At 36.0% G+C, this 27,963-nt stretch overlaps 2 long non-coding RNA genes across 2 annotated transcripts in view; one reads left to right on the top strand and one right to left on the bottom strand.

Annotated features, from left to right (window-relative positions):
- LOC137846234 (uncharacterized) overlaps positions 1-27,963 on the bottom strand; it is a 110,555-nt gene that overhangs the window by 18,312 nt on the left and 64,280 nt on the right. The gene's annotated exons all lie outside the window — the stretch shown is intronic.
- Positions 16,551-26,703, top strand: LOC137846225 (uncharacterized). Its single transcript, XR_011090426.1, has 2 exons — positions 16,551-17,004; positions 18,601-26,703. It is a non-coding gene; the product is annotated as an uncharacterized lncRNA (long non-coding RNA).

The following is a 27,963-nucleotide window of genomic DNA, read 5'->3' as shown; positions in this document are numbered from 1 at the left end:
TCTGTGCAAGTGCATCTGTTAGGATACCTGTGATTACATCCTCAGTTTCTTTCCATTCTGGAAACAATGCTCCCTTAGACATCTCAGTCTTCTCTCTCACACACCTTTCATAATCTTTTCTTATTCAGAGAGTCTTCATTCTTCAGCTTGTAACACTACTCTTCAGCATTTTCCTAACACTTTTCTTTCACCAAAGAAAAGAACTTACTCTAATAATATTTTTAAGCATATTCTCCTGCTACATCTAGGTGCCCTCTCTTTTTCGGGGCCTTTCTTGAGATCTCTAGGTAAGAAACATTTCAGATTTTACCCTGGATGCATGAAAGTAATAACAATATGCACCTGAAAAATGTTATTAACATTTCTGAGTCTAGAGACATGGTAAAATAAGTGGTACTGCACACATAATCAGCTTTGTGTTAGCTTAGCTGCTTCATTTGCTGTCCAAGATTAGTAAATGTTGTAATCTACCGTTACGGACCCCATTCTCACCTTTCAGTTTCTACAAAAACAGTCAGAGGTGTGACTGCTATAGATAATTCATAATAAAACCTGCCTACTAGTTACACAACACTCAAAGTATCATGTGAAGGTAGAGAGCAGAGAACAGTAACCTGAGTATGTTTCAGTGAAGGACCATTACAAGCAGCTCTGCCTAAGGACTTTCTCATTTTCCAGAGTAGAAACCATCTTTCTCACAGCAGACCAGGCACACAGGCAACTACTATGGAATAGGTTGCTCACTAGTTATGTCAATGTTTGGCAGGGATTTCTTACTCATTGTTTTACCAGTTTATATTGTTGTTCTCACAACTAATCTTCTTAACCCACTTTCTTTGATAAAGGATGTCACCCTGGTCAATGGCTCCATTGATACACATCGTACCAAGGTGATCATTTGTTAACAGTGGTGATCTCTTTGCAGACAAGTAGGTACACTTTCTGTATTACCCACAAGGAAAACAAGAGAGTAATACAGACAATGTGGCATTCATTAGCCACTACACAGCTTGGTGTCATTGCAGGAAGATACAGTGATCTGCAAAATGAAATACTGTAAGAAAGCAGTATATCAAACTGACAAGGGAAAACAGGGAGATAAATGTGATTTCTGGAGATGGCTTTCTCCAAGTTACAGTGTGTTTTGAGGTTCTAAACTGTACACCAACAGCCATAAAATTGCCCTTTGAAATCATGTGACTATCCCAATGTGAAAATACTAACAATGATGACACATCACTCTTACAAACTGAAATTCTGCCAAATTAATTTTCACTATCCCAAAAAGATTTCTTTGATATACTATTTTAATATTATTATATGACTTATGCAAATAGACACTTGATGCCTTAAATTTCTATAACAGGACATTATAATGAAAAATACATATAATTATTGTTATTTACAGCAAATATTGGTGGAGTTGTTAGGTTAAGCAATCAGGCCAACTACAGGGGAATGGTTGGTTAACCAATTATCACATTTTCTTAGAAATGAATGCATAAACCTCAAGACATACCACGGTTAAAAGCTATTTCAGTCACTGGAAAACAACTGAAAGACATCTAGAAATGTCTGGAAAAAGATACGCCTCCCCCTAGAAAAAAAAATACTTCATGCAAGTCACAAGAAAGTTATTATCCAGGCTAGGTCACTGACAAGAGGTGTTATTAACGATCCCATTGAAATTATTAATGCATTTAACAATCACTTTGCAAACTATAATATTATATCCTGGGAGAATACTGAATTATGCTGGTTACTTGGATGAAGATCAAATAAGCTCAGGATGAAAAGATCAGACTCTGAGAACGTCCAAAGTACTATGTGATTAATAAAAATTAAATGCCAGACCATTTGCATTTAAATCCACAAAAGTGTTGACTAGACCCTAACACATAGTTTAGAATTACACAATACCTAAGAACACCTTTGTACACACCAAATCTTAACATTATTACAATACAAGGATGAGTCTAGTGCTATAGTTATACACTAATATGATAAAGGAATATCACATGCAGTTGATGCATAATTGAAACTTGTCTTCAATTCACAAAATAGAACTTTAGGTAATACTTGGGTAAGAGGTAACTGTTACAGCACTTTGCACACACACAAAAAAATGATCTCTGTTTACTTCCCAAGTAATTTCATGATGAATAATGTTCTCCTATCTGATCACATGATATTGAAATATTGTATGCATACAGATTTTGTATGATATCTTACAGCGTATGGTAAGATTTGCACCCTGTTATTCTATAACAATCTTAACTGAATTGTAAAAGATCTATTTATGTTTTAGATATCATACAGACAAGGAATAAGAATTTTTGCTGTGAAATAAAAGTCTATTAAGTGTAAAAGAGAAAAATGCTTAAAAAAGTTCCGCCAAGAGTGGTTTGAGGATCATGAAATTTGCTGAGGAAAAGAATACTGAACTAAAATGCAATGTTTCTCAACCTTTTTAGTTCATGTATCATGTCCATTGAAAAGTCTTCTGTGCCTAGTGACAACCTGCCTCTGAAATGAGTAATCATGAAGCTGTTTCATGTTCCATCTGCCATTCACAGCATCTGGTTGCAAAGAGTATGACTAGATGGTCTCTCAAAGTCTCTTCCAACATGATTTTCTAGAACATCCATGTCCAGGAGTCATGAGCCTCCTTTTCACAAATTCTGGCAATTTAACATGATTAAGACTACTCTAATCCTCAGTTTCAGATTTTAAACAGATTCTTTATATTTGATCACTTATGACAGCTGTAACTAACAGCAATTTCAGGCCTGGTTGCTACAAATGGAAAGTAAGCAGGGCATATTTCTGACAGCTGATGTGATCACATGATTTACAGATGGCAGTGGAGAATAGTGTGTGGATGCTGAATATATGGGTGTGAAGGCACCCAACAGGAGTTAGATGTTCTCCAATCTGAGAACTCCTTTATAAGGTTAACATCTGGGATGCGATTCATGAACAGACTAGTTTCTGATTGTTGCAATCCCTATACTAAGAGGAGAAAGGCTGGCTTTCAGCATCTTTTCCTTAGTTGTTCCTGAAGCTAGGGTAGCATCCTATCAGAAAAAATGCAAATTTCTTTATAATTACTAATTACTACACGTAAGTTTTCCAGAGTGGAGAAAAAATTAAGTAGAGGCTGACAGTCTGTATGTGTGAAGGTGAGAGAAGAGGAAGGAAGAGTTGACAGGTATGCTATGTGGAAAAACAAATAAGTAAGATAGCTTCTAGCCTTGTGAAAAGAGAAGACAGATGTACAATTTTCTGCACATTGGCATTACTCTTTGTACTTTGTCACCTGTGCTACTTGTACTAACTCAGCTGAGCTAGTGCAGATACGTTAACGTATTCTGTTACCTCTTTGTGAATGCAAAGAGGCATTTTCCTACACCAAACTCTTCTCTTATTCCTTTACTTTACCTTTAGGCCTTTCATCATACTTTCCAGAATTCTAAAAAATGGCATCCACCACTCTGGAAACTTCAAATGAACTTCCATCACTACTGATGGTATCATTACCTGCTCATGTATCTTTTAAAGTTGACCCACATTCTAATCCAGATTAGGCAGGTGGTAACAGAAATATATTCTCCACCACAGAGCATTCCAAGAGTAGTTCAATTCCTTTTATAAGTTAGTAGATGATGTCTGTCAAATACTTATTGTCACACAAAGAAAACAAAACAAAAACAAAACAAAACAAACAAAAACATGATGGAAGCCTTTCCAGTGGAAGTTTCACTGAATGGCTGGATCCTGGAGATTCGTTTCTGCTCTTTTTCCTCAAGCGGACCCTCAGGTAAAAAGGAGGCACTTTGGCATGACAGAGTATGAGAACTTTGTATTGCTGCTGCCTGTCAGAAACCTATTTAGGCATTGAATTGATTATTTCTGTCTGGAATACAAAACAAAACTGAGAAAATTAATTATTTAATTCTGTCTATCAAATATTTGAAAACAACAGCAAAATAAGTTTTAATATTGACCATACCTATCATAGCACCAGTGGGAATAGCGTGATATTCAAAGACAAAGAGCCTGTTGCAAGGAAGAAGTATTATTCAGCAGCCAGTGAAACATACAGTTAAATGTACTGTTGAAGAGAGATGTTACTTCACCACATACTAATTGTCTCTGCTGAAATGAGTGCTGAGTTAATACTGCAAAAGCCCCTAAAACTCAGGTTAAGAAAAGGTAAAATTTCAATGCTACAGGAATCTCTCTCCTTCATTTTCTACTCATTATCCATTCTTAAATTATAATGAATAATCAGAGATAATTATCACATTTCTATAATGACAGAGAACCTGCACATGCTAAGACAGTGGCATAATTTGATATTTATGAAATGTTTCTTTATTTATGAAGCATCTGTCTAGAAGTTTAATTCCCCCCACTGCAGCTTTTCATTACAATTCTAACAGAGATGAATAATGAACAAGATTCCTATCTAGGCTATTAAAATTTGAAAAACGAATACCCTTTGATGAATCCAAACCAATGCCTCACCCAGCTACTGTATAAAGTTCTTAGTATTTTCGTTTATTTTTCTGTTTCCTATTTCAGTCAGAGAGGTTAAAATAGGAAAGCCAAAATCTGGAAAAGAAACAAAATGAAAGAGGGACAGGGGAATGGGTGTGTGAAACGTTAGGGAGGTTAAATAGCAAAAGGTTCAGATTACAGTGCATAAAGAGGCCAGAGAAATATTAAAAAAATATGAAGATTATAATATTGGACAGAGAATTAAAAAAACCTAGAGCAGCAGCATAAGAATAGATAGACGACAGCTGTGGGTGGGTGAAGAGAGAGAAAGAATAGGAAGGGCCTGATCTTTTTCCCACGGAAGTCAATGGCAAAACTCTCATTGACTTCAGTGGGAATTGGAGAGGCCCACAGTGAATGAAAATTCATCACCATGAGGGAGAGGGAGGGAGGAGAACTGGAATTAATAGAAGAATGAACAGGGATAGGGAAAATAAAAATTGAGAACAGTAATTGAGGCCTGAGGTGACACAGTCAGAACGGCATGCATAGCCAAGACCATTAGGGAGCCAACAGCCCTCAGCACATCACAGGAATGAGGGCCTGGCTGAGACCGAAACTCTAGAGCTCTTACTTTGACAAAAGCCCTCCCGACTTTGGCAACTCTATGTCCCAGAACTGGGATCTTCACATCATTATTGATTTTGGAATTATTAAGTAAATGTCAGGTCCTGTCACCTTTGCTTCACAATAATTCAATGCAGAAACCACTGGGACAGTTTGGCAGGTAAGCTGCTATTGACTGTAGTGAGGAGTAGCACGAGGAGGCTTTGAGGCATTATCTGTAGTACTGGAACTGATGTCTACCTACAGTTGAGGCTGCTCAGGAGTTCTGAACTGATGACCCTGCTTTCAGTCACCAAAAATGTTACTAAATTTCACCTACTCAGACTCTTTTACTGTGCATTTTGTAACACTTGGTGTTTTCCTTAAAGCCCTTTTTTATAAAAAAAAAAAAAAGTTTTACCCAAGCATATCCCAAAGTCCTCAGAAATCCAGAAACAGATAAAAAGAAACTAGGCATTCTTGGGGTGTGATTTTATTTTTTTTAAAGACTATGACTTCCCCAATTTTTGTCCTAGGACAGCAGTTAATCTACTACACCCAAGCCTCATAATTTCTACATAAGTTAGCAAAGATTTGTTAAATTCACCAGCAAAGTATGTGCATCCATTCCCCCCTAGTGGAAGATAAAAGCCTTCTGCTACTACAAATTACTTCGTTAGTTCAAGTGCTAAACAGATGTTACATATTTAAAAAAAAAAAAAAAAAGAAAACAGCCCCACTGATGACTCATGTGAGGATCCACAGAATTTCACAGGATTGGTAATTCAGTGGTTTTTCAGTCTAATTTTTGTTCCTGTATTGTTACTGAAATGCAAATTGCTTTATGCAGTTATGATGTGACTTTCTTGGGCATATGGATACAACCCATGTCCGCAATGACACAGCTCTTCCAAGTGAAGCCAGACCTTTTTTAATTCATCATGCTCAATACTCTCTGGTGAATGTGAAGAGCTACCAGAGTCTTGCTATAAAGTATAATATGGAGACTGGGTCATGTAGGTGACAAAAGGATGTCCTCAAGGCTACAGCAGTTAAAGCTTCTCTGTCTCAGCTTTTCTGTCTCAGATGCTGCTTCAGCTCTTAGGTACTTCTGGGAAAGTCATGTAATCTGAAATTTTCTGAAGTCAACAAGATCGTTGCTTTTTGTTTGTTGCCCAGTGTGATACCACACAGCAAGTGTGCTGAACTCTCTCTGCTCTAACTGAGGTCACTGGGACCAAGATCAACTCTACACTTCACTTAGGCTGTTCTTACAACGCCAACTGACTATGTCAGACTCTTTTATGTTCTTTGACTATATCAGATACAGTCTGTGTCATAGTTCATTGCATAAACTATGACGATAACAGTCTCCACTGAACAAGATTATTGCTGAAATAAAATTATTAATAGTTTTAAAGTGCTACAGACAGGCTGAAAGGACTAAAATAATTGCATAAGTTCTTCACATAGATATAAGCCAGAGCCTACTTCTAATTCTGAGATTCTGTAATACTCATTTCAATATCCACCCATTCTACGTCTAGTCTCCACAAGAGTCTCAATTACCTCAAAGTGTAACAAGTACCTATAATTCTGCTTCTGCATTTTCACAGAGAGGTATGTCACCGTTAATAGGATTTAATTCAATATACACCCATTCCTAAGCCTTCTTTGAATGTAGAAACTCCCATCTGTGTCTATTAAAAGGGTGACGCCCATTGACTTCTGCTGAAACATAACTGGCCAAGAACGTTGTGCCTCCTGTTACCTGATAGTCTAGTCATGCAGCACTTCTTGGAAATGTAGGAGGTACAGACAAAATTTCCCACTTCCACATAGCAGGTTTTCAGGTCATGCTAGGAAGGGAGGATAGAAGCACTGTTTCCTTTTAGAAGTGTACCATACCATGGAAGCATGATGAGTATAACCTTTCTGAACAAGTAGGCTTCAGGATGGATTAGGAAGTCCTCAATGCCACTGTAGATTCTTCATATTTGTAAAGGATTACTTACTAGGGAAAAAAGCTAAACAGATATTGCCTGTCTTAGGCAGCAGCTGCTCACTCATTTCCTCCCTCATTCTCAGCTGCATGCTCCCTAACTGCACATAAGAAATTTTGTTTCACCTTGTCCTCTTTCTTGCCTGATGAGGTGAAACTTGAATGCACAGTGCAATAGCTGTTGAGTAGAAATTTGATTCCTCCATCAGAGATGGAAATTCACTAAACCTGGATTTCTGACATGTCAAATGAATGCTAAAATAACAAACTATTGAATCACTGTCATCACCAAAACAGTACCCTCTACTCTGTTGCTGCATCCTCTAGTCAAAGTTGGAAAGAATAACGTTGCCAGCTCTTTACTGTAAGTAAGAACTTAGGATACCTCACCAAGGGTGATAGGACTTATGTCTAAAGTGCAAAGATGTACCCTTCAATAAGATTCTTAGAGTTTCCAAGGCGGAAAGGATTTTGTCTTCAATAATGCTTTATGGGCTGTCCTCCTGGGACAGCCACCTACTGAACTTGATAGTTAGTCTACATTGTCTCCTCAATTTTCACTCTCCCTTTGCATCACATGCAGAGTCTGATCACACAACTCCAGGTATCTGGAATCCACTCTAAGTTCAGATACTTATTTTGAACTTATCCAGTTTTATTAATGCAAGAGCCTAGAAGAAATATTTCTGTCCACAGAGAAAGTTTTATATTCAGGATGAGGTTTGGATGGCACATGATAAATAATGCATAGGATCCTACACTGAAAAATGAAACTGTGAAGAATTACTGAACAAAGACCAATTTTCAGAGAGCACCACGTGTCATAGCCATGAATGAAGCTGGAGTTCTGTAGGAAGAAGTAGGATTTGGCTATGTAATTAAAAGTGCTAAGTAATTGAAACATATCATACCATATGGAGGTACAGTAAACAAATTTATGTTGAAACAGTAACTCCACTTTTTACAGTACCTATTTTTTTAGTATCCCTTTGTTATCATTTTTATTTGTTAATTTAGGTAAAGAAAGTAAATTGTTGAAAATTTATATAAGGCTCTGCAGCTATAGAACAACTCTACATGTCTACTGACTAAGAAATAGACAATACGGTTTACAGCCTGCGAGTCTTTAGAAGTTGGCTTCCCTTTCATTTTTTTTTTTCTTCCAATGATACAAAAACATGTAAAGATGACCCATTTATTACAATTATATATTTCTCATAGTGTATTGTGTTACACTGATTATCTCAGACATTTTACAGAACTCTTGTGAGGTCTAATGAATTTATTGGCCTGGTCTTGCTTTCCTTCTGCACTTTCAAGACTGTATTTTAAACAAGTGAATCTTTTGTTTGGTGTGAGGAACATACACTCCTGTCTAACACATGAAACAGGTTTTGAAATCTTCCCATAAAAACATTTTGAGAAATAAACTTCAGCACTGAATATACTGTGATTTTAGCTAAAACCTCTGTACAATACTCTTACTGCCATTGCTTATACGTTTTACCATAATCCTTCCACTCCCCAGGCTGTCATTTTCAAATCAAGTGTCAATGATTCCCAGTAGTCTTTATTAACTCTTCTTTTGTTGAAAGACCAAAGATTAAAGCTGAGCCCATGGCGTATTATCAGATGGGAAATATTAATTTACTAAAGCATCTGAACATTTGGAGTAAATTTGAAAACAGAACCATCTGTTATATAAACTAATCCAATAGACTCCACACTTTGTATAGCCAGCCGCTGTCAAGCAACAGATTATGAAACCAAGTAATAAATCTTAATTCAAAAAATGTTTCTCCATTTGAAAGGTTTGAGAATTTATTTTTCCTTTCTTGTTTTAATGTAAACTTGATGCAAGTTGGCAGAACTCTCTGACCTGTAGGGGGTCTAGTATTCACTCAGATCCCTATGGGAGGCTGTGGATAAAGTCTCAGAGAGGTCAATTGCAAGGCAAGTCTTATGATACATGCCTCTTCTGTGCATCAGTCATTTACTGTCATGCACACCACACGTAAGTTGCTGGAGTTTATTTTGAGATGGGTACCCCAAGGTGCCGAAATTCAAAATAAGGATTGCATCCACCTGAAACTAGTCAAAATAATGAAAAATCTTTCCTGGAGCCAAATTTTAAATTAATAGTTCAGGACATTGCTCATCCTGGGTTGCAAAAGACAAACAAACACCCTTTCCAATAGCTAGCATTTAAATGGACTCCAAACAGGCAGTTTCCCTCTTTTTGATATAAAGCCTATGGCTTCATTTTACCAGCCAGCAGCAGATTTCTTAAAAGTTGCCAGAAATCACTCTGTTCATGGCAGCTCATTCAGCACATTTAACCTAACAATTCCTGCACGTAAATCTGCCCTTCCTTCCACTCAGTAACATGGCAGTAAACCCTTCTCCTTCTACTTTTTGGGCATGGCTTGCACTCCTTACCCACATGACATCAAACTAAAAGTTGTGCAATCCTCCCCCTTTTCATATTATTTTTCATGTGTTTTTGTGAATGTAACGTAGACAAGGGACTAAGAACTTTTATATATATATATATATATATATATATATATATATATATATATATAAGAACTTATATATATATATATATAAGAACTTATATATATATATATATGTATATATATATATATATATATATATATATAAACTATATATATAAAACAGAAGGAGACAACATGGTTAGGAAGGATGCCAGAGTAGGTGTTTTTTCTAAGTACAGGAGGACGTTAATCTTTGATTCATAACATCCCTATCCAAAATACAATAAAAACTGTCACAGAAGAAAAATCATGTTTTTGTAGTTCTGAAGACATTTTGCTTTCCTGATTTTTGTCTTCAGAATGTACAGATTCACCAACAGGTACAGACAATGTTCTTACACAGTTAGCCAGTTATGAAACCCTTGCAAAACTATGGGTTTTAGTACATGAGATACTGCAGATTCGTTGGGATTTAGGTTGCTTTGGCTTAGCTCAGTCTAAAGTATGGTAACAGAAGCCAACAATCAGATTAAACAAGGGAGGGAACTTTTCAAAGCACTGTGCTGATACACTGTGCTGAAAAAAAAAAAAAAAAAAAAAAAAAGGAAAATGAAGAAAGAAGTTTTTTTAACACATTATTTCTTCCTCATCTTAATATGAAAAACAATATGTTACTTCTCAAGGGGTTCTGCTGCTTTCAGCCATTCTACCTGAAGAGTGAGATAATAATTGTTATGACAAAAGGAAGCAAATTCTTTTCCAAATGGGATATATCCGGTTATGTATGTGTAGCTGGAAAAAAATCTACAAAACTTTATAGCTTTCAATGGAAGAACTATACTGATAGCAGAAGTCCTTTACTTTTTCTGTAAATTCTTTACTTCTTTGAAGCCACCATAATTGAAGTCCGATTAACCTATTCCAGTATTAGCTGAATCCATGCCTGCTCTGTCTGCTTAATTCACTGTCCAAGATACTCTTTGGGAATGCAGTGTGCAGTCACTTTTCACATAGGAGAGCACTTTCTCTTGGAGTAACATCACTGACAGTCAATCTGACCACGTTAGAGATTAAATGACTCAGAGTTATATCATCTAGTGATTTATTAGTCCTCTATGTTTCACAGCTAGGTATGAATTTCTGTGTTTCTAGGCTGTATGTATTAGGTACATTCTATGTGGTCTTTTCCAAAAGTTTGCATATTCTTAAAAATTCTAAATAGCGAGAAAAAATTGTCAATGGAAAACTACTAAGAGACATCTGTTCTCCCATCAATTTATTCAACAATTTCCCATTAGCATGTACACGGAAGGGAGAATAGACTGCAGAATGCAATAAAAATGTGTTTCACTAACTAAATAAATTCCTTTACATATTGTGGCAAGACAAATAAATAAACCCAAAGATTTACAGACAGCCACCTTGGCTGACATTTCACAGAGTTGGAGCCTTTAGCAATATTTTTGCTTAACTCCATCCTTGCAAAGCCCTATCTCTTCTCCCCAAACCTCATTTCTCAACTCTCCCCTGCTCTCTTCTTTCAGGCCCACTTCCCAGTTTCTCCTTTTCTTTTTTTTTTTTTTTTTTTTCCTTCCAAGGTGTGATTGCTGTCTTTTCTCCCCAAAGTCTCCTTGATTGTTTTGCTCTGCTTTAATGAGTCCAAGCCTTCGCTCTACTCCAGAAATTGCATTTACCCTTTTTGTTCCCAAGCACATCTGTCTCCTCCAAGCTTTCCCTCCTGTTCTGACCTTTCTGCTCTTCAAGATATTTTTTGCCAAATTTATTTCCCCTTTGTCTTTCTAGTCTCTTTTTACTTCTCTGATGTTTTTTCTTCTCTCAGTGAACTAAAAGCATGCCACTATTTATTTTTTTTTTCTTGAGCAATGGCAAGCTAAAATTTGAGAACTCACTTCCATAAGCACAATAAAGCAGCAGCAATTGTGACAGTTTTTTCACCCTAGTATGAGAGGGAAAGAGGGAAGCTTTTAAAAACTGACCCAATCCAGATACCACTAAAAACAATAGAAAATATGAAGACTTGTAAGCAGTATCCTATCCTTAACCAGAAATTCATATGGAAATGCATATTTGATTTTAAGCTTCCAATTTCTAATTCAATAATAAAATATTCAAGAAATATCCAAATTCAGCAATGGATGTAACTATACCTAGTTATATTATTCAGATTTGATAATTTGGTGTCATCTGTATGCTATTTTTTGAAGGAACTTATTCTATAAACTTGTTACTAATTTCATGTATACTGTGGCGTATGATAAAAAATTAAAAATGTTCTGACTCTAAAAAGAACAACATGCTTTCTTAGCTCTTCATTCATGGACAATACTAAAAATGTACATTAAAGTTTTTGACATTTTGAGCAAAAATAGAATGTTATGGGCTATTTGCAGATTATCTTGTACTTTACTTTGTTGCTAACAAAAGACTGAATTCATATCAGAGGAGAGGGGGTTCTTCCCTGCTCCCAGTGATACTAATAAACACTTTGCCATTTCATTCGCTAGAGGCAGGATTAGAATGTGGGCCAACACAATAGATGCTTCTTATTTAAATTCATTACTTTTCTAGTGCTCTATGCTACATTCCTTAGCCAAGTAAAACTCCTACGGACTTCCTGTATTAGGTCCATTATTATTATTTAGCAGATTGGCAGAACCAGAGTGGTACCGTCTATTACTACTGGCAAATAACATTTGAATTCATCTTCCCATTATTCACAGGATGACTCATTCTGTGTCGTATACACTTCATTTTTGATTTATGTAAGATGTACATTTTAACATCCTTTCTGAGACTCACAATTATTTAATCTATTTTTGTCATTCTATTCATTTGATTTTTCAAGTCATTTTGCATTAATAATCAGTCTACATTCTTCTTCATTATTTAGTATTATTTGGTATAATGGAGTGTGTGCCAACTAAGACTTCTGGATGAGGCTTCTGGATGAGTGACACATTTATTGCTCGAAGTTAAAACATATAAAACTTCAGATAGTGAAAAAAGCAAGATATTTGTAGATGTACTGTCTAGTTTTGAACATCATGATTGTGACTTGAGCCAAGTTAATAATAACTGTATGCTTTTCCCAGCTATATGTATCTATCCAAGAAATGAGTATTTTGTCCCCAACAAGTCAATACTGAGAATGAGAAATGTAGCTCTTCTATGTTTTTGAGATACCTTGAAAGGTATGATAGGGAATGAAGATGTCAGTTTAGCAGAAGTCTTATCTATCAAAAGGCAAATATTAACTATCTCATTTATCAATTAATCAATGTATGTGGTCTATGTAGCCTGTAGGACTGTTAGCTCAGGGAAAATGAAGAATGCTCAAGAATTTCTTCTTCACAGGCCCCGTATATTGTTTCCTATAAACAATAGACAACTGCTAAAAACTTCTCATAGGCTAGAAGAGGAAATACAATAATCTTCTTCCAAACAACTACCTTAACCACGCTTCTCTCCTCTCTGTGTACCCAACTGATTAGTCACAACCTCAGGCACCAGGTAAAAGGTGAAAGCTAAATTCTCACACAGTGTGTTTCAGAAAATAATATTTTGCCTTGTCAGACACATTCTCTGATTGTTTCAGTCATGTGAGTCATGACATTTTACACAGACATGTTAGTGCCTTTGGATATTGTATGGGATGCATAGTTCTTAAAAGTGATTTCACAGAATCACTGAAGTTGGAAGGGACCTCTAGAGATTGTCTATCAATCATCTAACAATATCAGCTGCTCTACTTTCCTCCACGACTCCCATACTCTGAGCAGGTTGTTCAGTAATAAGTCCAGTCAGGTTATCTACAGCAATGGAGAGCCTACAATCTTTCTGGGCAACTTTTTCCAGCCATAAATCCCATGTTTCAGTCTGTGTTCATGGCTTATTATCTTTTTACAAGATACCACTGAGAAGAGTATGGGTTTGTCTTTTTTACTTCCTCCCATCAGGTATCTACACACTTAGCTGCCACAGGTTGAATGTAAAGAAGGGTAAGCGAATAATTGAGTATATTGTTAGCAGACTTTCACTTCTCATCCAGAAAGAGTATAGTTGGAAGGAATAAATACTCAGATCTCTGATCCTCATTATAACAATGTTGGCCATTACTGAAGATTGCCATTTGACATCAAAAAGATAGTTCATTCATACACTCTAAAATATCTATAACATGGTGTCAAATTCCCAAAAGAAAACAATATCATTATTTTTTGACACAAACCTGTACAAATTAGCTAACTATAGTAGGCTGGCTAATTCTTCATCATTTGGCTAATACAGACATCTCAAAGACACATGTACCATGAGAAGAGCCAAATATTTTTCTAAGATATTAGCAGTAATGTCTTCAGCACAACTGATTTTCAGTTCTTGCATACTTATCCCATGTCACTGTTTCCCATACCTCTAAAACTGTTCATTCTATGTCTGCTTTCACAACTGGAGTTGAAAAAACATTAATCACATTGGTGATACTAGGGAAACCAACACTCCTCATGCTCTTTTAGGCAGATATATATTCTTTTCTCTTGTTTTGATCCCAGTAATCTATTAAAATGCTCTACCATTAAGAAAAATGGCATATTTTTGTGAATTACTGTATCTGCACAGAAATCAGCTTGCTTCATAAGCTCTACCAGGCATAAAATATTTTAGAATGCCTAGGATATCTCTAAATAAGGACTCAGATAAACAATCGACTTGCTTGACAAATTATCAGACAACCTGCAGTCTTCTCTGCCTGTTCACACTTAAAAACAAAGAGAGGGTACAGTGAATTCACTTAGTCCACAAAGAAAACAACTTCAACTGAGACACATTATTGCTCATGCTACAGCCTAAGAAGACCCACTTACATTTGCCACAGCTCAGCTGACAGATGATAGCATGTTAATACACTGTAACCTGATCTGGGATCAAAGATAATAGGAATGCATTAACAGTAGTGGATCTTCAGCTGTACAGAAGATACAAGGCTTTCGCTGCTGTTCTATTTTTGTGTCATCTGGGATACTGTGTGTCACCCACACTCTCTAAGGAGTTACAAGTTGGTAAATTCTGTGATTCTGTGAACTAACCAGGTAGCTTAGACTGCCTTCTGCAGCACAGAAGTCTAAGGGGCAGCAACACTCATGCAATACACATATACTCATAACTGTACTATTTATTTATTTACTGCTAATTGACTGGAGATAAGATAAAATTCCTAAAACATTCACTCTCTTCCAGTTCCTTTTCCTCCAGACATTCAGTAAAAGTCTTTATGTAGAGGTTTTATTGAATTGTAGTATCTCTGTGATCTTTCTAGATAACACAATATGTAGTGTTCCCCATGATGAAGAATATTCCATATTATCAAGATGTTGCTAGAGCAACACAAGCTAAAAACCTCATAGTAGTTTATTAAAGTGTTTTAAGGCGAGAACATTTTTTAGGTTTCAAGTTCATTGAACCAATTCAATTAATTTTGAATATTATTTTGCTAATTTGAGGTGATTCTAAAGGTATTAAGGCTCTTAAGTTCTGTTTGGCTAAAATTTCACACAGTGGTAAGTTAAAGCTTTTCAATGATCTCAGGATTAGCCTTAGCTTTTAAAGCTCATACAAAGAAAAGTTCTATACTCCTTTCATCTGAAATCTTATTTTCTTTAGGATTAGGAGATAATGCATCTGGAACAACATTCATTCATCCAGGTTTGTGGTTTATCTGAAAGTCAGTTCAAATTCCAGTAATCGCAAATGACATCTGGCTAAACATGCACTTGGGTCAAATTTAGACCTAAACCACTATAAAGGTCTGTGGTTAGATAGCATGCTAAACTTGACACCTCCCAAACAGAGGAGTACTTACATGCTCAGTATACAACAGAAAAAGTTAAACAGTCTTTTTTTTTTTTTTTCCCCATGTCTCAACATTTTCTTTCAACAGTCTACAAGATTAATTGTTAAAAGCTTTTGTAGTGTTTGTATAGGATTTTCAGTAAGATGTTATGCTAAAAATATTCACATTTATAGCCGATGCCTTCTTCTGTTGTTCAAATCATAAACTGAAATTTCAGAGCTGTGAAATTTCAGAGACAGGTTTTGGAACCAGTGGTTCCAATAGGCAAAAATTGTACTGTGTAAACTAAACAGGTAATCATTTTTAAAAAGTGGGAAAAAAATAAACAACTAGTTTGACAGTATAGTGCATATCAGAAATTCTGCAAGTCCAAATTCAACTAAAATACAAGTTTATTTTTCACATTGTAACTAAACTGGGGAGCTACAAGTCTCTTTGCATCAGCTGCTTAAGATGAGACTTAGTGACAGGTTGTAGTCTCTTTCATTGTCCTTCCCCTTTTCTTGTACAGATGAGTATTGGCCTTCTCTCACTATCATTTTCTTTGGTTCTGAATGAGGGAACAACAGTCATCTTATAGATCCTCCAGGGCCTAGGACTGGTCACTCTTGCTTACATTTTTAAGAGTTCACACATTAAAAAAATATTCTTCCTGAAAGAGCAAACTACTTAAATCTCTTCCTACACTTACTACATCTTACATCATTGGACCAAAAGTTGGATGGAAACTTAAAGATGAGTAATTCCAGTCCTGACAGCTATTTAATGATATCTGTTTACTGACTATAAAAATATTCTGTTGAGTAAAGACCATGAGAAATATCAAATGGATGAGCCTGTTCAAAAAACATAAATGTTAGACTTCCAGTGAATACCTATGCTGTTATATAAAGAACCAGTCATGTTTGTTCTGAGTTTTTCTTTCATGTTATTTTTGAAGTACTGTACTGCACTATTTTAAAGCAGCATAAAAGTACAATCCTTACTGTCCTTCTTCCTAGGCTAATTATACCACTGATACATCTCAGTATTTCAGTTATCACTTCTTCAGTGGCCATGACATACAGATCTATATTCCATTGGGCTTTGGGCTTTTAGACTCTTAATATTAATTCTGAATACTTTTGCTGGCACAAGATGTCACCTATGTCTTTCAATGATTGGACAAAGTATTGTTTAATTAGAAGCAAGTCATTTCCAAGGAAAAGCTTTTGTATACCAATTTACACCTGAAATTCACCATCTCAAATACTCCAGCTTGTTGCAGTTAGTACAGCAATGAAAAGAAGAATTTATCTTAAAGAAGGCAAGGAAGCTGACAATGCATGGCAGTACACAGTAGTCAGAAAAAAAAAAAAAAAAAAAAAAAGAACACAAATCACAGGAGAACTACAGTCAGTTACCAAAGTATTTGCTGTACTGCAAATTGAAGAGGAGAAAAGAGAAGATGACATGGCAAGAAAGAAAAAAAGTTTCAACAAGACCACTATAGGAACAGTAAAAGAGAAGAGTTAGATAAGAATTTGGTAAGTGTTGCGTTTTTGTTGTTGTTGTTGTTGTTGTTGTTTTGTTGTTGGTGGTGGTTGCTTGTTTTTGTTTTGTTTTGTTTTGTTTTTAGTATTATCAGATAAATCTTGGCTTTGGACAACTCTCAATCTATTCCTATACTTCTGCCTCTAAGAATGTGCTTTTTTTTTTTTTTTGGATGTATATATTTTCTATTCCTTGTATGCTCTTTACTTATTCCTAATTCTGTTTTTAAGGTGGCCCTTTAAGTTAGTATATTCACAGCTATTTCCTACTCCTTCTCTGCAGAGCATTTTTTTAACTGCCTCCTGTCCCTTTGGCTCCAAACTGAAAGTAACATCTACACTGTTGATAGCTTGCCATAGTCTTATAATTACCACCAGCTGTTTGTCCAGCATGCTTTTTTCTAGACCTTTAACTTGCTTGTTCATTTTTCTATTGGTCAGATGTGGAAAAGCCTATAATCCCAAATAACTGTACAATAATTTACTTACAAATGAGATTGACTTTTGTATGCATATTATTTTTACCTAGCATTTTCTTATTTTCATATAGAGAAGCTTCACATTTGGCATTTTTTTCATTAAGACTTTCTTAAGGGTTTTTCTGGGAGTTGGTCCAGTACCCATTCATAATAGGTTTCAATATGTTAATATTTGGTAATGCTGCAAGTAGAGTTCCATATGGAATAAGACTACCCAGGCAGTGTAACTGAGAACCAGCATTTTTTTTCTCCCCTAAACCTGTGTTTGAGTTTCTTGTGTTGATGGATGCAAAACAAGCTGATTTCTGAATGAGCCATTTCTAGAAAATTGTTTAATAGTCTTTGGAATTAGAGAAAAAAAAAATCCAGTCTGCCATATGGGGTGAATATATAGATATAGATGGGATAGAATATTTTAAACTGAAATGATACAGAAGTATATATCTTTGGTGAGATAAAACTCTCCCCTTTAAAAATCAGTAGCTTACCCAGAGTTAAATACCAGCAATCCAACATTAAGTCTGTAAAAACATTCTTCAGCTCAAATTCTTTATCTGTTCTTGTCAGTATGATTAAAAGCTCAGATGTAATGTAACTGATGTCTAAGGAACTTTAATTTTCCTTTGATAAACTGAAAAAAAAATGAAAAAAAAAAAAAAACCAACCACAAAAACCCACCAACATTTCTCTAATGTTAATCCAAAGGGCACAATGTTACAATGGACTCCTTGTGATGCACTAAAACATGTGAAAATCTGTTCTTATCTTCAGAGCCCTTTACTAACAGCCACTACAATACCCAGCCAGATACAAGGGTGTTTGCAGTGGATTAGTCTGGAGCAATTAGCTATTAACACTTGGTAGTTGCTGCTATGGTGGGAAGAGAGGCATATATAATTTCCCATAATGATGACAGTAAAATAGTGATTGGTTCAGAATCAATCCCAGAAGGACAGGGAACATCTGAAAGTAAGTAGGAGAACCTGAGTCCCTGCAAGTTATGGATGACAGCTCCTAAACAACATGTGGGGGGTGAGAGAGGGTGGAGGCACTGGTATTTGATTTCTGTATTCTACCAAATTCACCACTTTTGTCTCACTGTTCTTTCAAGATTGCCAGGACAGGTGTGCATGCTGCCGTAAGCCTCTGTGCAGAGCAGGGCTGTACTACTGCAATCACTATTATGATGTGAAACAGAAGAATGTGAAGTCTATACAGAATGAAGTCTACAGATACGAAGTCTATGGCAGAAATGAAATTTTTTTGTTGCCTTCATGATTCTAAGCCAGTGATATAATGTAGGGCCACCTTTCTGCCTCTTCTCTAGAAAGAATATCTAAGACATTTTCTGTGACAATGTACGTAGCACATGCAACATTCATCTATATTTTAAATTGTTTCATCTAATAATTTATGCCTTGGTTTGTTTAAGAAGAAATTTAACATGACATAAGTTCAGCTCAGAGGAATTCATCATGTCTGTATCATCACTGGAATGAAATGTCTCTCCTATCCCTTGTTTCCATTTTCATTCAAATTGGACGGAAGAAACAGCCCTAGCAGATTCAGCTCGTCAGCTATATTGCTGGTAAAAATCTGTTTGGAAACAGATTCCTCCACATGAAAATGTGTGTGTTAATTAGCCCCTTTTGTGTCAGCCTGTTTCTAAGCCAAGTCTGAAGAGTCATTTGAGGGCACCGAATGTCTGTTCTGAAGAGAAGCTTACATGATTGAGAGTGTCATGACCACTTGAAAAACTTTCTTCAAGGATGAGAACTTTTCTGTTGGCAACATGTTATCAGGAACATCTAGTCCAGCACCATCAAGGATTTTTCTGTTTATTTTAAAAACATGCAGACACTACAACTTTTAGTTGTAGTGATACCGAGAATTGAGGGCAGAAGGAAAAATACTCAGAGAGAGATTGATTTAATGAACAAAGTACATTTCATATTGAATAAGTGCCTGGATTTAAATGCCACAAGTTTACCTATCACCTCCTGCTTCATCTGTAACACTTTTAAGCACAGAATGAGGCCAAGAAATACAGCTAGAGCTTATGAATTTCATACCCTATTAAGAAGACTGGCAATGAACAAATGAGGTGCATTGGTCAACCTACTACCTGCAGAAAGAATTAAGTCAAAGGGTATCTGCATGATATGTGCCCATTTTTACTAAATTTGTGGACATAAAAACCTTCCCTTCTTGGCTTATCTAGTTGTAGCCAAGGAAGCACAATCTATTCCAAACCACCCTGACTTCATTGGCTCATATAGGGCCCCAATCCTCTGGATGGAACTGGAGTGAGCAAGGAAAAACTAACTCATTTCCTAACTAAACCAGCAAGTTTCTTCATTCCCTTCCCCCACAGCAAGTCTATGAACTCACTCTATCTTTCCCACAACTCTCTTCTCAAAGAGAAACAAGGGTTATTTTTCTCATAACCACCCCAAACTGCATTTCTGAGAGGACACTACTTCCTTCCATTCTCAACAATTTCAGAGGCTGCCAGAGGCTGCCCGTCTTCCCAGAAGTCACTCACAAAGTCAACAAGCAGTTTACCCTCTAACTGTTTTGATGTTGGCCTGCCTTCCAGCAATTCTCAATTGGCACATAGTCTCCTGCAGACTATAATCAGCTTGGCACATGTTAAAACAGCCATGCCAGGGCTACGGCCAGAACGAGTCGAGTCAACTGCTGTGTTGCAGTTACAGTTTGTCTTGTTGGAGTTTCAGCAGCACACTCAAGACCAAATTCTCCGACTGCCCACATTGTCTGGCACTTTGAATCTCCTTTATGTCAAACTGAGAGCTGTCCTCCAGCATACTCTGAGTTCCTTACACAGCTAAGATATTCTGCTCTCTAGCCTTTATTCCAAAAGCATCAAATCACAAAGGCTAGTTGGTCCCGTTACAATGTCGTATCAGACTGCCTAAACACCCTTGCTGCTATACAAGATATAGCCCTTCAGAAACCCTGCTGAACAGACCAAACTCATAAGGCAGGCATTTATCCTTTGGATACAACACATTCACAACAGGGAGAAAGGCATAATCAGGTCCTCAGAGATAAGCATGAGCAAGTGGACTTCATCATTCCCTGGGAGGAGAAATGCAATGAGGCAGATACCAAGGTCTATCCTAAGGATGCCTTTGCAGATAATGACAGTGGAACATCACTCCTACCTATATAGCCACAGTCCTCTTCCCACCAAGCCACAAGGGCAGTCTTGGCAGATAAGATCACCATTCAGAAAAAGTAAATAGTCAGTATAGACTGTTAATATGATTAAGCACTCGGCTGCACCCATCCAGTTAGCTCACCTGTTTGCTGTAGTTCTATATATAAAAAAAATGGGGAGTCCGGGCGAGTGATTTTACCCACCTGACCAAGAAGAGGGGGAGGCATCCAGAACATCCTCAACACTGAACAGTAAAGTAATTGCTAGGTACAGGTTTCCCAAAGGGTGACTTACAGACATGGAGAAGTAACTCTTCCTTGACTCCTCAGTTTGTTGTTACTTTTTGCTTGTTTGTTTGTTCATTTGTTGTTTTGTTGTTGTTTATGTAAGGCAGGATGTATTTGCAGTAGAATATAGAAACCATGATGTTGGGCATTTTTTAATGAACACACAGTGGAGAAGTCAACAACCTCTACAATTGAGAAGTCACTCACTCTTCATCTATTGTTCTTCCAGAAGCACATGATGCTCTTATTGGACATTTTTTTTTCTTACATGCTTTGAAAACCCTTATCATTATCTCACCCATATTCAATTTTCTGTTTTTCCCTCATCAACTTGCAAAAAGTCATTAACACTGTGAAAGCATCCAAACAAGGTAGCCCTTGAAGGGCACTATTTCCATAAAAAGTTCAATATCTAATCTGAATGAAATTAATATGGATAGCATTTTCGTGTAAATTCTGACCATAAACACCTTCTGGTTATTGGTAGTTTTCTAGTTTTACAACAGAGGAAAAAAAAATCTGTCATAAGATCTGTCATGAAGGGTTCACTACTTTTTAAGCCTCCCTCTCTTCCTGTAAGTCTAATACAATCTGCTTAAATTGGAAAGCAGAAATTACTTTTACACTTAACTACAAAACCTGTTTTTGCTGTTTATGAAGATAATCTATTATTTTGTTCTAATGACCAATATATGTTGATAAAGATGCTAAACTTCCCTTATTTTGTGTCTACCAAGGTCAAGATCTTCACTGGGTTGGAATAAAAAGTGGCAGTCCACGCTCTCCTGACAGGCTTTTTCAAGAACTCCATAGTTCTGAATGATCCTTATAGCTCTCTCCACATGGCCAATCCACCTGCTTCATAGGCAATGCCTCTGTGCTTTAAGTGAACCAGAGGAAAACTCAACAGAATGAGGGCAGCCATTCCCTGGAGCTAAATTCCTTGCAGTCTCATTGTATAATATTACAAAGGATGCTCACAATGAATGCCCAGAATGACCAAGACACAGTTGGGCAGAACTGAGTAAATGCTGTTACCCAGTTACCCAGATATAATCTGAAGCTAAGACTAGAATGAGCACTGGCCATAGGGACACAGTACTCAAGATCCAGTGACCATACATGCAGAAGGCAGAATGGTGTTTCTTTGTCTCTGGGCAGTAGGTTCACCTCCTTCCTTGGAGCATCCTGCTTCCTCCCTTGCTCCTTTCCTATCATGTAGTCACACAAAAATCAATGACAATGTTGAAGGGAAGCACTGAGAAGGCTCTCTAACAAAAGGCAGCATGACAGACCATAGAGAGTGATATACATGTAGAGCAAAGAAGAGAGCAAGTATCCTTACAAGAGATGTTACAAGAGACTGTATCCCAAGGACATCCTGTGAACGTGAATGATTGAGAATCATGTGATAGCCACTGCAGCCTTGTACATGTCCCCTCCCTGAGCTATCCTTACTGGAGAGATTCTCTGGAACATTTTAGAGGAGCTACATAACTGTAGAAATCTAGGATGCATTAATAACTTTCTTCGTTTTTTGAGCTTGCTTTAGTGCAGGAGAGCTTCTGGGCCATCATAACTTTTCCTAGACCATGAAGGGAGGTAAAGTCCAAGAAAAAGGTATTTCCTCCAGCCTATTGTAATGATTGAAAATAATTCCCAGCTACTACTATAACACATGCACATATATATACACACACACACACATATATAAGTATAAATCATGTTTCATCACCTTGCAAAACCTTTATTTCTTTCCTGAAGTTATAACCAATGTGCAGTTATTTAACATTTTGAACAAGTTGGGACATGTCTATCTAACGTAAGTCTAGTAAAACATTCCCATGTTGGCAGTGAGGCACTGAATATTAAGTTTCTCTTGGAGAAACCTCTTAAATATAAGCAACTAACAAATATTTTTGTTGTTAATATAGGTCACTTAATTTTATGCTTTATCAAAAATCACTATGTGATGGTACACTTGAATCTGTGTGTGGCTTGCTTTCTTTTTTCCTTTTTATGCTTTTGGTATTAACTCAATTTTCGAGTTCCTACAAATTTACTGTAAAGGATCTGTTTGACAATGAGAGAATAAGTTGCCAGCCATGCCAATTATAGTGATTTTGTGGTGTGGGACTGTAGGCCACTGGGAACTAAAGACCCATGCCAGAAAAAAGAAAATGCTTTTCTAGGCATCTCTGTTTCTTTCACAATTCTATTCACTTATTCAAATCAAGCTATGGCTTACTAGTATGTTATCTAAAAAAAGAGATTAGGTTTACATTGGGACTTTTTGGGTAGCTGATATTAAACAGGGACACAGAAGAAATTCTTTTTCTTTTATTTAATCTTTTTTTTTTTTTTTTTCTTTTTCTTTCTTCCCCTTAGGAAAGTAACATCTGGAACAAATAGAGTCTTTAACTGATTATCATTAACACAATTGTGTTGTGTTCTCAAAAAGCTATTAAAAAGTGTTAACATGGTTACATCATGAACTTCAGCTGGTTCTTATAACACATGAATCAACTGAAATGTTCACATCGTGTATATTTAAGATACTGTATTTTAAAACATGATTTTGAGAATATTTTCATTAAATTTAAGATGATTTACCAATTCCTGTAGTTAATCTGAGGGTAGATTTAGTTTCCCTTATCACACTGAATAGTATTTAAGCATATATGTAAGTATATTTACAGGTCTGTAGGTAGTAAGCCATGAATCAGCTTGGATGAAGACAAAAGCTTTTATTTTTTTTAGTTTTTCTTCTTCTTCTTTTTTTTTTTCTTCTTTTTCTTTTTCTCTCTTTTTTTTTTTTTTTTAATTAAATCATTCTGTTCCTATTATTCAAACACTGCCTTTAAAAGGGTATCATATATGATTAATATTAAAAACAGACTACATTAATTTTAAAATAAATCCATAAATAATCATAATCAGTATGTGTCTTGAAGGTTCTATAAGGATGTTAAAAATGTCTCCTTGTCTAAAGCCCCAGTGGAAAGTGACAGCCATTTTTACTATGCACAGCATGGCGTATCACTACAATACAGGAAGGAAAGAAAAACATAGCCATCTGTAACTGCAGGGATAAAATCAGGGACCTAGGATCTATCATTAACATCTGTTACAAACCTGCTTTTTTGGCACCGGTGTATCCCTACACACCTTTAAGGAGAACAACTGTATCATCTAAACCATTTATTTCAACAAACAGATATTCTTAGCAGAACATCCCAGGTAAATCACAAAAACACCTCAGTTAGTTCATCATTTATAGTGATATTATAGCCAAAGGCCATGTGGCTTCTGAACTCTGAAAGGATGTTATATGTTTGGAGTGATGACTTCTCAATCCACCTGACAGCCACAAAAATCCAGTAGTAGTTAGTAAGTACAAGTAGTTAGTACACAGTGCATCTGGATCACTTCAAATCTTTTAAAATACAAGGTCATGTAATGCATGCCTCAGTCAATTGGAAGGCTGAGCCATGTGAGAATACATGAGTCTGTTTCCCGGACAATGTTTAGTCAGTGAGGTTCCTGAGACTACACATGGACAGTGAAACTGAGAAGTACATCTAAGCTCCCACGTTCAGATGCACATCTTGTACACATCCTGAGCCTTTAGTCAAGAACTGAGTATGTACTCTTCCTTGCTGTGGTTTCCAAAGAAAGGCAGTGTCGAGGTTGCCTGCTCTGTCAAGTGCAAGCATAGCCTCCAGAACCAGCATCACTGATGTTGCCACAGGCCTGTTTTCCACAGGCTATTTTTCATGTCTTTGGGCACTATATGCCATGTGCAGTGATGGAGAAGCAATAAGAATTGTACTAAATGGTAATTTTGTGGCATGGAGAATGAAGCATGAGCAAAAGGAGTGAATTTCATTCTCAAAGCCCAAGAAATGGCATCTTTGCTGTTCAGATGGATGTTTAGCAAGACTGGAAAGTGGTCTGGGCAATGCCAAACATGTGGCTGCTCATATTGCCTTGATTCCAGCCTCTTATTAACCTGTAATTACATGACCACATAATATTTCCCCCAAAGAAATCCTCTCTTCTTCAGGGAAGAAACTGAATGAACAGTGGGGACTGATTAAAGGGCTCAGGTGCAAAAGTAGATTTTTATTTTTTTTTTTTCATATAATGTGCTTGATTTTTCAACAGTAAAATCCCTCTTTTTAAGTTAGAGGGTAAAGGATATAATTTTTATATAGTAGCAATGTTTTCAATGGAAGAAATACTGGCAAAACAAACAAATCCTGTTCCAGAAGTATCAGTAAAAAAAAAAAAAAAAAAAGAACATAATGTTTTACACTGAACATAGTGTTTTATGTGTATTACAATACGAATAGATTCATATGTACCAATCATAACAAAAAGTAGACAGAAAAGGATCTAGCACACTTTTGTTGCCATATAAACAATATATGTTTATAGAATAAGAATAGCAGAAAATAAAGATGATCAGTTTTTAATCTTTCACAACAAAAAGATTAGAATACAAGAAACAGAAACTTAACAAGCATATGAGAACACTGTAATTAATCTTCTGCAAGAAGGATTGAAAGATAAATTTTAAACTACAAAAAAGCAATGCATTCTAAGACAGTATGTTTCAATCTTGCTATAATGTCCGTGGTTCATTGATTAGTATATTGGGTGTTACTGCTGTAATACTATACAAAAATATTCCAAGCTTACATGACACAAAGCTTCAAACAAACTTCACTGTGCCTGTTAAAATTTGCTTAAGTTTTGACAGGTTAATTTTGTACCTGCAGTCTTTATGCCAGCTCATGTAAGAATTGCTGGCACCCCTCTACTGCTATGAAGAATAAAATATCATGTCTCCTTCTGCACCCAGCACAAACCAAATCAACACTGAATCTGCTCTGCCTTGTTCAGCTAAAATGTGATCCACAGCTGATGTGGCTCAGACTTGTATTTCTAAATGACCCATTAGCATATAGATCTAGTGTTATAGAAACACAGCCTAAACACTTCACATGTAAAGAAAAGCAGATAATATTAAAAAATTCATAAACTGAAAACTGACAGGTTATCAACAGTGTTTGTCACCACCACTAGATAGGACTCAATGCTGTTGAAATGTCTACTTATATCATCCACCTTTATTGGGTTTGGTAAAAATCTGAAGCATTCATGAAATTATAGAGAACTATAAAAAAAACCACAATCAGTACAACGTATAGGTAGACAGAATGCTTATATGTATATTTTTCTTTCTGTCAAGAAACAAAATAATAGAAACAGAAATACAAAAATAAAGAAAAAACATATTGATTTAAACATAAATAAAGATTGTCGTTCCAATGATAAAATCTGCTACTCAAACTGCTACAGTTTTCAACTCTTAAAGGAGTTAATTCCAAACACTGATATTTGGAAGCCTCTCAAAATTGCACCAATATTAAGTACTTTGTTATAATGATGTTGTTGCCCATAAAAAGAAAGATTTTAAACAGCAACACTTCTCTATAAAAACAATAATAATCTTTGATCTATAAAATGTGCTATGTAACAAAAAGGCATGCAAGAAAAATAAGGATTGAAGATGTGATAGCTGTAAAATGGAAGTAGTGAAAAATAAAAGCCCTGTTTAAATAGATAACAGATATAGTTAAGTAAATAGATAAGTGTACTCCCTCTCTCAATCTTTTCTGAAACAAACAAACAAACAAACAAACAAAAAACCACCAACAATTAAAATACTAAACAATGAAGTCAGTTCACTTATGAGTCTCATTTATCTCCAACATCTAAACTTCTATCCCTTGATACTTCTTACAGAGCTTGCCTACAGAGCATGATAAAGCTCTTGTTTTCTTACTTTTTCTGTGTGTTTTTGGATGTGACAAAACATTCTGGATTTGTGACTTTTTTATTTTTTTTTAAAGATCTATCAGATATTCCACATAACACTGAAGGAAACTAGGTTAAATATTTTGGAAAGGTTAAGTAAGATTCAAAGAAATCTTGCCAATCTTAAATGGTAACCACCTATTACCATCAAAAGAAGCCAACCAACGCTGCTACCACTAGAAAGCAATCTAAGAGGCAGTAGCCTCTTTGCTTTTTTTTTTTTTTTTTTTTTTTTTTTTCCTTTACAGGGGCATGGCTCAACCCATGGGCAGGCTGAGGAACTGAAAACAAATTTTCATACCAATGAGCCTGAGAATCAGGACACTAATAAATCAGATGTGTGGACTAAAATTTATTTACTAAATTGTTGCCTATACCTGACAAGGAATAAAGTAGTGTTAGTATAATATAATAAACAATAAATTATTTCAGAAAAAAATTGTCAAATAAGGTATTTGACAAGAACACTTGTGAAGAGTGTAAAAGGAAAAATAAGAAAATAAGTAAAAGGAAGCATCTGTTGGGAATTCTTCCAGCTGTGCTTAACACTTTTGGAAGATGACAGAGACATAATAAGCGCAGGGCTATGCAGCAACTTTCACTTCCTATAAATGTACAGATGTGTTGTTCTGGCCACCATGATGTTTTTCAAAAAATTCATAGCATGGTTTGCTCTGTTTTCTGTCTACAAGCTTCAAAGCACATCACAAAGCATTTCAGAACTGCTGATCCTATTTTACAGATGGGAAAATAGAGAACCGATTGGAGTGATGGCTCAAGTGGCTTAAGGTAATACAGTAATGCGGGGGTGCAAATGATAATATGAGCCAAGTTCAACACACTCATATTCAAGATCTATTAGATATCAATATCTTATCAAAGAAGCATTTTCATTTGTTTTAATGCATTCATGTGCAGGATGCACTGAAATCTGAGACCACAGACAAAAATGGCCTCAATGGCCTAAGCAACCATCACTGTTCAGAAAAACTAAAAGTATAACCAATGACAAAATAGTGAATCAAAGCTGATGAAAATAAAGGGGTGAAAAATACGTTACACTTACTAAGCGGTTATTGTTCAGAATCATAAAATCCATGCATGAGTTAAGGTAGAT

Source organism: Anas acuta, chromosome 1, assembly GCF_963932015.1.
Source record: "Anas acuta chromosome 1, bAnaAcu1.1, whole genome shotgun sequence".
Taxonomy (NCBI): Eukaryota; Metazoa; Chordata; class Aves; order Anseriformes; family Anatidae; genus Anas; species Anas acuta.
The sequence above is the reverse complement of the archived record's forward strand: the minus strand, read 5'-3'. Positions and strand labels throughout refer to the sequence as shown.